Consider the following 13252-nt stretch of genomic DNA (forward strand, 5'->3'; position numbering starts at 1 on the left):
AACCAGAGCCACAGCTACAGCCATAGCGCCACAGCCTGAGTCTGCAACAGTGGTTGATACAGCGCCAGAGCCTGAAACAGAGACACAGCCTGAAACAGAACCTGAGCCTGGTTATTAGCATGGCAATTAAAGCAGAGAGAGGCAGAAAGGCTTATAAATAGAGTTAAGTGCGAACGAAAAATAATAAACAACCCTAAAGAAATAGAGAAACGATTTCTCGAATTCTTTAGAGAAGAAGGAAAGAAATGAAACAACAGAAGAAGTTAAACAACATTTAGAACAGAACTGTCTTCCGAAACTTACTAAAGAACAAAAAGAACTGTTGAATGCCCCTATTCAGTGGCGTAGCGTGGGGGTGCAGGGGGGGCCGGCCGCACCGGGCACAACACCTGGGGGTTAGGGTCAGGGGGCACAAATCCACGGGTTAGGGGGCGCAAATTACTTGCCTTGCCCCGGGTGCTGACAACCCACGCTACGCCACTGCCCCTATTACATCGTACGAAATTTGAAACCACAGATGATGAAGAGGATTTTGTGGGTTTTCCTGCCTCCGAAGAGGAGGGAGGAGAGGCGTCAGAGGAATCGGACTGGGAGGGCCACCCCGCGGGAAGAGGGCCACCCGGCGGGAAGAGATCAGAGCGGGTGGGAAGCGGAGTTTGATTCCTCAGGGGACGGCGACAGCTCCTTCCGGGGATTCCCCGCATCGTCGGCTGAGGAAAAGGACGTAGTTGGGTCAAAAGGTCGGGCCGGGGGTGGAGGGGGTCCTGGGGGGGTGGATGTCAGTGAACTGACATCGGAGCCAGAAGTGGAGGCAGGGCTCCCAAGCGATGCCGGAGAAGGGACAAGCAGGGAGAGAGGGGACTCAGCAGCTGGGGAAGGAAATCAGTGTAACACCAGGGATAAAGGGGGGCGGATGGGGGAATCGGAGAGAGGGCTCCAGGACTCTTCGCTGGAGACCAGCAGGGAGAGCACAGGTCCTCCGCTATCCACACCCACCTCCGCGCAGGGAAAGTAGGCGGAGACTTTGTGTCAAAGAACTTCTTTGCTGGAAGAAGTTCAAGAAACGCCCACTGACGGATTCTGCTAGCGACTGAACAGCCACGAAGTGAAGGGCTGTACAGCCAAGAAAGGTTTAACCAGGCTACCTAGCCAGGAGTGGTGGCATCTTATGCACGAGCAACCCCATATAACCATTACACACAATATTAAGGGGGGAGGAGGAGGGTCAACTAATATTGATAAGTACATCCCCCCGTAGGGAACCTGCCCCAGCCATTCTGTTGGCTGCGGACCCCTCCCAGGCAGCCCTGACCCTTTCCCCTTAAAAAGCAAAATACAAACTATACAATAACCTAAAGAAATAGTAAAAGAAAAACAAAGCAAGAAACAATTATGCTAAACTTAAAATAATCCCCGCCCCAACTAAACATTTGTCCCACCCCAGAAAGAAAATAGCAACAACAACAACAACAACAACAACAACAACAACAACAACAACAACAACAAACCACCGTTTGAGGTGCAACTGAGACACAGCCAAAGACAGAGCGAGACCCTGAATCAGTGCCATAACCAAGCCCTCATTCACAACCAGAGCCTGAAAAAGAGCCACAGCCCGAACCAGAGCAACAGCCACAGCCTAGAGCCACAGCCTGAGTCTGCAACAGTACTTGATACAGTGCCAGAGCTGGAGCTGGAGCCAGAGCCAGAGACACAGCCAGAGCCAGAACAAAACCCAAATTCAGAACCAGAGCCTGAAAGAGAGCCAGAGGCAGAAACAGTGCTTGATAGAGTGCCAGAGCCTGAAACAGAGGCAGATACAGGGCTTGACACAGCGTCAGAGCCTGAAACAGAGAAACAGCGTGAAACAGAGACAAAGGCTGAGACACAGGCCGAGCCTGAAATAGAGCTAGAATAAGTGCTAGAGTCAAAGACTGAGACAAAGCCTAATAAAGAGCAGAAGCTTGAGGCTGAGCCTGAGCCTGAAACAGTTTTTGATACAGTGCCAGAGCCTGAAACAGAACCAGAGCCACACCTACAGCCATAGCGCCACAGCCTGAGTCTGCAACAGTGGTTGATACAGCGCCGGAGCCTGAAACAGAGACACAGCCTGAAACAGAACCTGAGCCTGGTTATTAGCATGGCAATTAAAGAAGAGAGAGGCAGAAAGGCTTATAAATAGAGTTAAGTGTGAAGGCAAAATAATAAACAACCCTAGAGAAATAGAGAACTGTCTTCCGAAACTTACTAAAGAACAAAAAGAACTGTTGAATGCCCCTATCACATCGTACGAAATTCAAAGAGCAATTAAGGAAGCAAAGATAGGAAAGCCACCAGGGCCAGACGGCCTACCGGCAATATATTGTAAAAAATTGAGGACTTACTGTCTGACCCATTAAGAAGTATCTTAAAAGACGGAACCATGCCGGATTCTTGGAAAGACAGCCTTATTGCATTAATTCCAAAACAGGGAACGGACAATCTACTTATTAACAACTATAGGCCTATCGCACTTCTAAATAAAGATTATAAATTATATGCTAATATTTTAGCCGAAAGATCAAAAAAAGTCTTCCAGATGATGATACACAATGACCAAGCTGGCTTTTTGCCTGGGAGGCACATTTATAGCTGTGATGGCCTGGGAATCCGATTTAGAGGCTCAACCGGAGGAATCCCAGCCTGCACAGGAGTCCCCGCCTCCAGGGCCGGCTGAACTGGGGCAGGGCCTTGGATCTGAAGAGCCTGCACCTGTGCCGGATCCTCAGGAGCAGGCACCAGGTGATTCCACTCTAGCTCCAGAGGTGATTAAGGACACAGTGCCTACAGGTGCGCCTCTCCCGGCCCTGCCAGAGGAAGGAGAGTCTCCCCCTGGGTCCAGTAACTCCCCAGCCTCTCCTGAACTGCAGAGGCTTAGGGCAGAGAGGCGGAGGGAACTGGTTTCTCCCAGGAGGTGTGCTCGCCTTAAGGCCAAGAGAGGCGGGTCTCCTGGGGGCCGGGGCCGCCCCTGGCCTCAGAGAAGATAAAGGCCAGTCAGCCCGGTCCCAGGTTGTGGGAGCAACGTCGTTGAGTACCTGCTCCTGCCCGGACCCAGACCTGACCCTCCAGTGTTCCTGTCCCCGCCCGGCTTCCTGCTTCGGACTTGCTCCTTGTGAACTGTTTCCAGGCTAGTCACCCAGGACCGGACTTTGACTACGCCAACGGTAACCTTCCCCCGGGACCAGCACAAAAGCAACACTAGAAACATTATAAACCTATTAGCGCATTTAGACTTAAGAATAGAAAAGAAGGCAGTCTTAATGGCTATAGATGCAGAAAAAGCTTTCGACAGGGTATCATGGAAATTTATGAAAGGTCTATTACACCATATGGATTTTGGTGTACAGTATATAAAAGGGACTGAAGCAATATAATCAAAACAAAAAGCTAAAATCATAATGGAAATTTATCACAGGAGTGTGAAATCAGTAAAGGGGTCAGACAAGGTTGCCCACTATCCCCCTTAATTTTCATATTAACATTGGAAGTTTTATGTAAACAAATTAGGGAAGAAAAAGAAATAAAAGGGATTATGCTGGGAAATAGAAGTTACAAAATGAGGGCATTTGCTGACGATTTAATTATAACTACGGAGCAACCAAAACAGAGTTTAAGAAAGGCGTTGGAAAGAATATATGGCTACGGTAAAGTTGTGGGGTTCAAAATGAATTTAAACAAGACAAAACTATTAGTTAAAAATATGTTGCCAGATGAAAAAGCAGAATTAGAACAAATAATACGCATTAAAATCTACCCCCAAATCAAGTATTTAGGATTATGGATAACACCAAAGAATATTAACGTATATGAAGATAATTATACCAATTGTTGGAAAGATATCAAAAGACAGTTGGAGACATGGACAAGGTTAAATTTATCATTCCTGGGTCATATTTCGGTAATTAAAATGATAGTTTTACCGAAGCTACTCTTTCTATTCCAAACGATTCCAATTACAGGAAAGACCAGCAGTATCAACAAGTGGCAAAAAGAAATTTCTAAATTTTTGTGGAAGGGTAAAAGACCAAGAGTAAAGCATAAGATATTAATAGATACTGTAGAAAGAGGTGGCTACGGGTTACCGGATTTGAAGCTATATTACGAAGCCTCATGTCTTCTCTGGTTGAAAGATTGGTATTTATTAAAAAATTGGGATATTTTAGATCTAGAAGGTCATGACACCCGTTTTGGGTGGCATGGCTATCTTAATTATGGGAAAATAAAGACGCATAGGAGTTTTTCAAATCATATAATAAGAAATGCTATATATAAGGTATAGGGAAAATACAAAAGATATTTGGAACAGAAAACCCCAAGATGGAACTCTCCACTAGAAGCAATCGCTGTTAAAAAAAGGAACAACATCAAAGAGAACTGGATAACGTATAACACAATATTAAGGGGGGAGGAGGAGGGTCAACTAATATTGATAAGTTATGAGAAAATAAAAGATCACTTTTCTAGTTGGCTAGATTACTTCCAGGTGAATGAAGTGTTCAGACACGATAAGCAGATAGGTTTTGAAAAGGAGCCTTCAAGATTTGAAAGAGAACTACTGAATAGTAAAACCAAATTAATTACAAAAATCTATAGACTTCTTTTAGACTACGAAGTAATGGATGAGGAGGTTAAGGCTTCAATGATAAAGTGGGCCCAAGATGTGGGCCGTCCAATTATGCTAAAAGATGGGGAAAACTGATGGAATGTAAATTTGAAATTTACAGCCAGCTATAATATAAGAGAGAACATGATGAAAATGGCTCATAGGTGGTACCTCACTCCTTCAAGAATGTATAAAAATTTAGCGTATGCTTGTTGGAGATGTGGAGGAAATAACGGTGACATGAGCCACATGTGGTGGACGTGTGAAAAGATTAAGATTTGGGGGGGGGGGGGGAATATACGATGAATTAAAAAAGATGTTGGGGATAACATTTACGAAAAAAACGGAGGCATTTCTATGAAGTATATTCCATTGTGTACATTCCATTGTAGGAATGGAAACAGAGCCACAGCCACAGCCACAGCCACAGCCTAAGTCTGAAACAGTCCTGGATAGAGTGCCAGAGCCAGAGCCAGAGCCAGAGCCAGAGCCAGAGCGAGACCCTGAATCAGGGCCAGAACCAAGCCCTCATTCAGAACCAGAGCCTGAGAAAGAGCCAGAGCCAGAGCCAGAGCCAGAGCAACAGCCACAGCCACAGCCTGAGTCTGAAACAGCCCTTGATAGAGAGCCAGAATCAGAGAATCAGAATCAGAGTCAGAACCAGATCTTCGGTAAAGACGTGGTCTGGTCTTAGCGCAACTGCTCCTCCCACCCGCAATAACAGAGATTGGGTGTTCCAATACATCCCCCCGTAGGGAACCTACCCCAGCCATTCTGTTGGCTGAGGCCCCCTCCCAGGAAGCCCTGACCCTTTCCCCTTAAAAAGCAAAATACAAACTATACAATAACCTAAAAAAATAGTAAAAGAAAAACAAAGCAAGAAACAGTTATGCTAAACTTAAAATAATCCCCGCCCCAACTAAACATTTGTCTCACCCCAGAAAGAAAATAACAAGAACAACAACCCACCGTTTGTGGTGCAACAGAGACACAGCCAGAGACAGAGCGAGACCCTGAATCAGTGCCATAACCAAGCCCTCATTCAGAACCAGACCCTGAAAAAGAGCCACAGCCCAAACCAGAGCAACAGCCACAGCCTGAGTCTGCAACAGTACTTGATACAGTGCCGGAGCCTGAAACAGAGACACAGCCTCAAACAGAGCCTGAGCCTGAAACAGAGGCAGAGCCACAGCCAGAGACTGAGTCTGAAACAGTCCTTGATAGAGTGCCAGAGCCAGAGCCAGAGAGAGACCCTGAATCAGAGTCAGAGTGAGACCAAGAGCCAGAGCCAGAGCCAGAGCCAGAGCCAGAGCCAGAGCCAGAGCCAGAGCCAGAGCCAGAGCCAGAGCCAGAGCCAGAAATAGGGCTTGATACAGGGCCGGAGCGCAAAACATAGCTGCAGCCACAGCCTAGAGCCACAGCCTGAGTCTGCAACAGTACTTGATACAGTTCCGGAGCTGGAGCCGGAGCCAGAGCCAGAGACACAGCCAGAGCCAGAACAAAACCCTAATTCAGAACCAGAGCCTGAAAGAGAGCCAGACCCTGAAATATAGCTGGGTCAGAGGCAGAGGAGGAGCCATCATGAGACCCTGAATCAGAGTCAGAACCAGATCTTCATTCAGAACCACACCCTGAAAGAGAGCCAGAGCCACAGACGGAGCCTAGAGCCACAGCCTTGATAGAAGACTCCTATGGCTTATAAGTCAGCTCCACGAAGGTAACCTTGCTAGAGTGAGACTTACTCCTGCGGGCGACCTCACTAATCCGATACCAATAAACAAGGGAGTGCGCCAAGGATGTATATTGGCTCCCTGTCTATTCAACCTATTCATCAGCGACATGCGAGCATCCCTAGTTAACTCATCTCCAAGTACACACGCGCCTAGACTTGCGGACTACCGCTGCCCTCTCCTTTTATATGCGGACGACGCGGTAATTCTATCTTATACACGTGTTGGACTAACCAGAGCTTTGAAGATCTTTGCCACGTATTGTCAACTCAACCAAACCATCAACCATGCTAAATCCAAGATTCTGATTTTCTCCAGAAGCCGGAGATTATACAAATGGAAGCTTGGCGGAGCAAAAATTGAGCAAGTCCTAAAATTTCAATACCTAGGAGTTATTTTTCAACACAATTTGGGGTGGAAAGCTCAAATTCAACACCTACTTAACAAGGCCAAAACTCTGTCATATGCGCTCCTCCGATTCTTTTTTTCGGATGGAGCTTTGCATGTTCCCTCGGCCCTAAAGGTGTTCAAGGCAAAAGTGGTTGCCGTGCTTGCCTATGCTGCCCCGCTTTGGGCCGTGATGACAGACCCTGCTCCTCTTGAGACACTGCAAAATGAATTCCTGCGTCGGCTCCTAATGCTCCCCCTGTGCGTAAGCAACGCAGCCATGCGACTAGAACTGAAGATCGCATCCTTAGAAACTTGCCTGTGGAAGCAAGTCTTCAATTATTGGTTATCATTGTGGCATAGATTACCAAACCACTACCTTGTCCAATGCTTATGGCGAGATGAATTCTCTAGCCTTTGGACTAGTAGAATTCATGCCAAACTCCTGAGTTACGGAATCTCTCCTTCAGATTCCCTAAAACTAGACCAAATTACTGCTCAAAGACTGATCTGCCAAAGACTGGATGACATCGATCTACAGCGAAACTATATGCTGGGGGGAGGTGTTTGTTCGCCCCAGAACATTGGTATCACTTTAACTTACTGCGTTCCATCATACCTCTCCTCCCTTTCGACTGTTGCCCATAGACTGGCCTTCACCAAAGCGAGGTTCAACGTTTTTCCCTCCAACGTCCTGAGACATAGATTCTCAAAGGGCCAAGCCCCCGCCACGTGCGAATGTGATAAGGAGACGCCGGAGTCACTCCAGCACATCATGTTCACTTGCCCCCTGCTCAATGTGCCACGGGCAAATTTGTTGGGATCAATCATACAGAAACTAGAGGGTACCCCACCAAAATTCCACCTTGCCCAAATCTTGCAGGATAAGGATACTCATACGACCCTGAAAGTGGCAAGGTTCCTGGTCGCTGTCCTTACCCAAAAGCGACGCCAAGGAGCACTACAAGCTAACTAAGGCGTAGTATGCCATTCTATTTTATAGTATTTTAGTGTTATTGTGGTGTTTTAGCGGCTGTTGTTTTTTTTTCTTCCCACGTACACAAGCTGTTATTTATGTGTTGTTTTTACTTGTATGGGCCTATGGCCGTAATAAATATTGTTGTTGTTGTTGTTGTTGAGCCACAGCCGAGATCCACAGCCTGAGTCTGAAATAGTGCTTGATAGAGTGCTGGATCCTGAAACAGAGACACTGTCTGAAACTGAGCCTGACGCTTAAACGTAGCCAGCGGCAGAGGGAGAGGCAGAGCCTGATACAGTGCTTGATACAGCGTAGGAGCCTGAAGCAGAGACACAGCCAGATCCAGAGACACAGCCAGAGCCAGAACAAAACCCTAATTCAGAACCAGAGCCTGAAAGAGAGCCAGAGCCAGAAACAGAGGCAGAGGCAGATACAGGGCTTGAAACAACCCCCAAGAAGTGCTTCCTCTGCCAACGGCCAGGACATTTTGCCAGGGTCTGCCCTCAAAGAAAGGCATGGTAAGGGATGGTGGGAGCCGCTGGCTGTGAGGAGGAGGGGGAAAATCCCTCGAGGGTCATCTCGGATCGCGGGAAACAATTTACTTCCCGGTTCTGGAGGAAGCTCATGGGCTTGCTACAGGTCGAGGTGGGCTTCCACGGGAATGAGCCCGTTCATGGCCAATTATGGGTGTCACCCCCATATAGTTTGCAAAATACAAACTATACAATAACCTAAAGAAATAGTAAAAGAAAAACAAAGCAAGAAACAATTATGCTAAACTTAAAATAATCCTGGCCCCAACTAAACATTTGTCCAACCCCAGAAAGAAAATAGCAACAACAACAACAACAACAACAAACCACCGTTTGAGGTGCAACTGAGACACAGCCAAAGACAGAGCGAGACCCTGAATCAGTGCCATAACCAAGCCCTCATTATAATAATAATAATAAAATTTTTTATTTATATCCCACCCTCCCCAGCCGGAGCTGGGCTCAGGGCGGCTAACAATCAAATAATCCGACATTCTAAAAACATTCAGAGCCTGAAAAAGAGCCACAGCCCAAACCAGAGCAACAGCCACAGCCACAGCCACAGCCTAGAGCCACAGCCTGAGTCTACAACAGTACTTGATACAGTGCCGGAGCTGGAGCTGGAGCCAGAGCCAGAGACACAGCCAGAGCCAGAACAAAACCCTAATTCAGAACCAGAGCCTGAAAGAGAGCCAGACCCTGAAATATAGCTGGGTCAGAGGCAGAGGAAGAGCCATCATGAGACCCTGAATCAGAGTCAGAACCAGATCTTCATTCAGAACCAGATCCTGAAAGAGAGCCAGATCCACAGAGAGAGCCACAGAAGGAGCCTAGAGCCACAGCCGAGATCCACAGCCACAGCCGAGATCCACAGCCTGAGTCTGCAACAGTGCTTGATACATTGCCAGAGCCTGAAACAGAGACACAGCCTCAAACAGAGCCTGAGCCTGAAACAGAGGCAGAGCCACAGCCAGAGCCTGAGTCTGAAACAGTCCTTGATAGAGTGCCAGAGCCAGAGCCAGAGAGAGACCCTGAATCAGAGTCAGAGTGAGACCATGAGCCAGAGCCAGAGCCAGAGCCACAGCCTGAGTCTACAACAGTACTTGATACAGTGCCGGAGCTGGAGCTGGAGCCAGAGCCAGAGACACAGCCAGAGCCAGAACAAAACCCTAATTCAGAACCAGAGCATGAAAGAGAGCCAGACCCTGAAACATAACAGGGTCAGAGGAAGAGCCATCATGAGACCCTGAATCAGAGTCAGAACCAGATCTTCATTCAGAACTAGACCCTGAAAGAGAGCCAGAGCCACAGCCAGAGCCACAGATGGAGCCTAGAGCCACAGCCGAGATCCACAGCCTGAGTCTGAAATAGTGCTTGATAGAGTGTTGGATCCTGAAACACAGACACTGTCTGAAATTGAGCCTGATGCTTAAACGTAGCCAGGGGCAGAGGGAGAGGCAGAGCCTGATACAGTGCTTGATACAGCCTAGGAGCCTGAAGCAGAGACACAGCCAGAGCCAGAACAAAACCCTAATTCAGAACCAGAGCCTGAAAGAGAGCTAGAGCCAGAGCCAGAGCCAGAAACAGTGCTTGATAGAGTGCCAGAGCCTGAAACAGAGGCAGAGGCAGATACAGGGCTTGAAACAGCGTCAGAGCCCGAAACAGAGAAACAGCGTGAAACAGAGACAAAGGCTGAGACACAGGCCGAGCCTGAAATAGAGCTAGAATAAGTGCTAGAGCCAAAGACTGAGACAAAGCCTAATAAAGAGCAGAAGCTTGAGCCTGAGCCTGAAACAGTGCTTGATACAGTGCCAGAGCCTGAAACAGAACCAGAGCCACAGCTACAGCCATAGCGCCACAGCCCGAGTCTGCAACAGTGGTTGATACAGCGGTGGAGCCTGAAACAGTGACACAGCCTGAAACAGAACCTGAGCCTGGTTATTAGCATGGCAATTAAAGAAGAGAGAGGCAGAATGGCTTATTAATAGAGTTAAGTGCGAAGGCAAAATAATAAACAACCCTAAAGAAATAGAGAAACGATTTCTCGAATTCTTTAGAGAAGAAGGAAGGAAATGAAACAACAGAAGAAGTTAACATTTAGAACAGAACTGTCTTCCGAAACTTACTAAAGAACAAAAAGAACTGTTGAATGCCCCTGTCACATCGTACGAAATTCAAAGAGCAGTTAACGAAGCAAAGATAGGAAAGCCACCAGGGCCAGACGGCCTACCGGCAATATATTATAAAAAATTGAGGACTTACTGTCTGGCCCATTAAGAACTATCTTAAAAGGACTTCCTGGCGTGGTGCGCTCAGCGTCGGGTCAGGGAAAGCGCTCTGCTGCAGTAAGAACACTCCCAATCACGGCTACGGGATAAAAAGGCGGGGAAGCGAGGGCGACGCAAACCCTGAAGAGGTCTGAGAGGAGGTCCCAGACTGAATTCAGAATTCAGTTAGAATTCAAGCCCAGTCAGAGGTATGTGCCTATCTGTTCAGGCACCGGCTGAATTCCTTAGACCTCCCTCCGGCGACTCCCGGCTGGATAAAACATACGAGGTCCGTTCCGGCGATTTTCCTCAGGCTGTGAGGAAAACACACCAACTGCTTCTCCTCCTTCTCCTCCTCCCTGCATATCCCCAGGGAGGGGAATCAGACACAGACAGAAACGTATCTACATGTCTTTATTTGTGTCTTTTAGCAGTCATACAGTAAAGATGTCTGCTCTCTTCAACAAACAGAGAGAAACTCAAACCTCAAAACTCCACCCATGTACATCCTGTACAGGTCATATGACAAACCCACTGAGCTAACATCCGGTGCTCAGTACAGAATGGACTGCCCCTTTGTTCCCATGGCAACAGTCACAAACTTCCTGTTTGGCTTTCCAGCCACAAGCAGCAGACTTGGCTGCTATAGCCTTTGCTTGCTGCAGCATTGGTGCTTTAGAATAACATACTCCCCCTAAAGTATCAATGCGTGCTGCGAGCAAAGCGTCATCCAGAGAAGAAAACAAACAGTTGTTATACTTATAACATTCCCCTGTTGTTTCAGTTCCACCCTTGGAACTACCCGCCACTGGTTTTACCAATGTACCTCTCTGGTTGTGTGACTTCCAAGGAATGAGTGCAACTGCATTACCTTGGTTAACAACTCTCTGTTGTGCCTTTGTCTCTGACTCAGACACAGCTTCAATCTGACCTTGGTCGTTTACAACAGCAACAGCTATGTTAGCAAACTCTTGTGAATACCTCTTGGGTGGTACACCCTTCGTTGCTCTCTCAGACCTACGTAAGAGGTGCTGCTCTTCTCTACTTTCTGGTTCAGCCTTTGGACTCTCTGGAGATCCAGTACTAAGCTTAATCAGTGGTTCATCCTCCTCTTCTGAGGATCTAGTCATTATCTGAGATTTCCTCTCAATGACTGTGACAACTGAGCTGTCTGAGCTATCGCTGTCATCTTCAGTAGTACTGAACTCAATAAGATCAAACTCATCATCATCATCATCAGAATCATCATCACCTGTGGGAAATGTGTGAACAATCACTCTCTCCTGTTCAGGAGCACTCTCTAGAAATTTTGTGAGAATCACCTTTCCAGATTCAGACAAAATTACTCTGTAGAGACCCTTTTCATAACCCACAAAAATGCCTCTGGCATTCTTTACTCCACCTGGAGCTTCTGTTCTCACATGAGACCCAAAAACCTTGAAATGGGCAACAGAAGGTTTTCTGTGGAACAGTTTCTCAAAAGGAGAACATCCCAACCCCTTTGAAAACTTTCTCAACCACGTGTAACAATATGACATTAGCGACTCAGCCCAGTACTCATGTGGCAGATGTGAACTAAGCAATTGTGCTTCCATTCCCTTTTGCAATTCTTTGTTCACCCTAACACAAACACATCTGTTCCAAGCTTCTTCGGAACTAGCAATTTTGTGTCTTATCCCTTTCTTCTTCAGGAACCTCTGGAAAACCTGTAAAAGAAAAATTGGCTTCTCATCTGTGCAAAGACAATCTATGTCAGCATCATGCATATTTTTAACTTTGTCACAAAACTCTTTAAACCTTTCTAAGGCTTCTTTCGGTCTCTCCAAAAGATAAATCCAGACAAAACCTGTAAAAGAATCAACACATATTAGGTAATACTTTGCATTGCCTCTAGATGGTGCTAAAGGACCAATCACATCAGCATACACCCGCTGAAATGCCCTGTTGACCCTCGAGGTCACCTGCTTGGCGTTTTTCTTGGCTACACCTGCAAAAGAAATCATGTTAGAATCACAAGAATTACATTCCATGTAATCACTTTGATCAAAAGTCAACAAATACAGTCCATCTTTCTCTTTGGCAGAAAGATACAACTCTCCATCTTTGTAGATCTCGCAGTTCTCATCATTATAGGACAGTTTTAGTCCCTTCTTGGCAATCTGCGAAACGCTGAGCAGATTATACTTTAACTCTGGAACCAAATAAACATTGTTTATAGTCAAGTTCAGACTTTTAAGATGCACAGTCCCAATTCCGGTGGCTTCCAGCTCTTGACCGTTGGCTAGTTGCACAGCGAAGCTTTGCTTCTTAAACGTAGAAAATAGTCCTCTGTGTCCTGTCATGTGAACTGTGGCTCCCGTGTCTAGGACAAAGAAATTCCCCGCTTCTGGTGTGGCTTTTAGCGACATCAAAGCCTTTGCAGTCTTTGCCTTTGGGATGGTATGACCTTTGTCTGACGCCTCAGACTTTGCGGAGCTCGCCTTGGCTCCTCTGTTCTGACGTGGCTTCTTGCAGTACCGCTGAAGATGCCCAGTCTGGTCACAATTGTAACATCGGACAACGTTCAAAGCTTCGGCGCTTTCTCCAGTAGCAACAGCAGTAGGGGCGTTAGAACTCCGTTCTTGGCTCCCCCTGTCCTTGACTTCCAGGGCGGCAAGTCTGTCATGTTCACAAAGAACCACGGCAAAGACCCTGTCCGACGTTAGATCCGCTGC

This window comes from Podarcis melisellensis (assembly GCF_964234715.1).
Source record: "Podarcis melisellensis genome assembly, chromosome: W".
Taxonomy (NCBI): Eukaryota; Metazoa; Chordata; class Lepidosauria; order Squamata; family Lacertidae; genus Podarcis; species Podarcis melisellensis.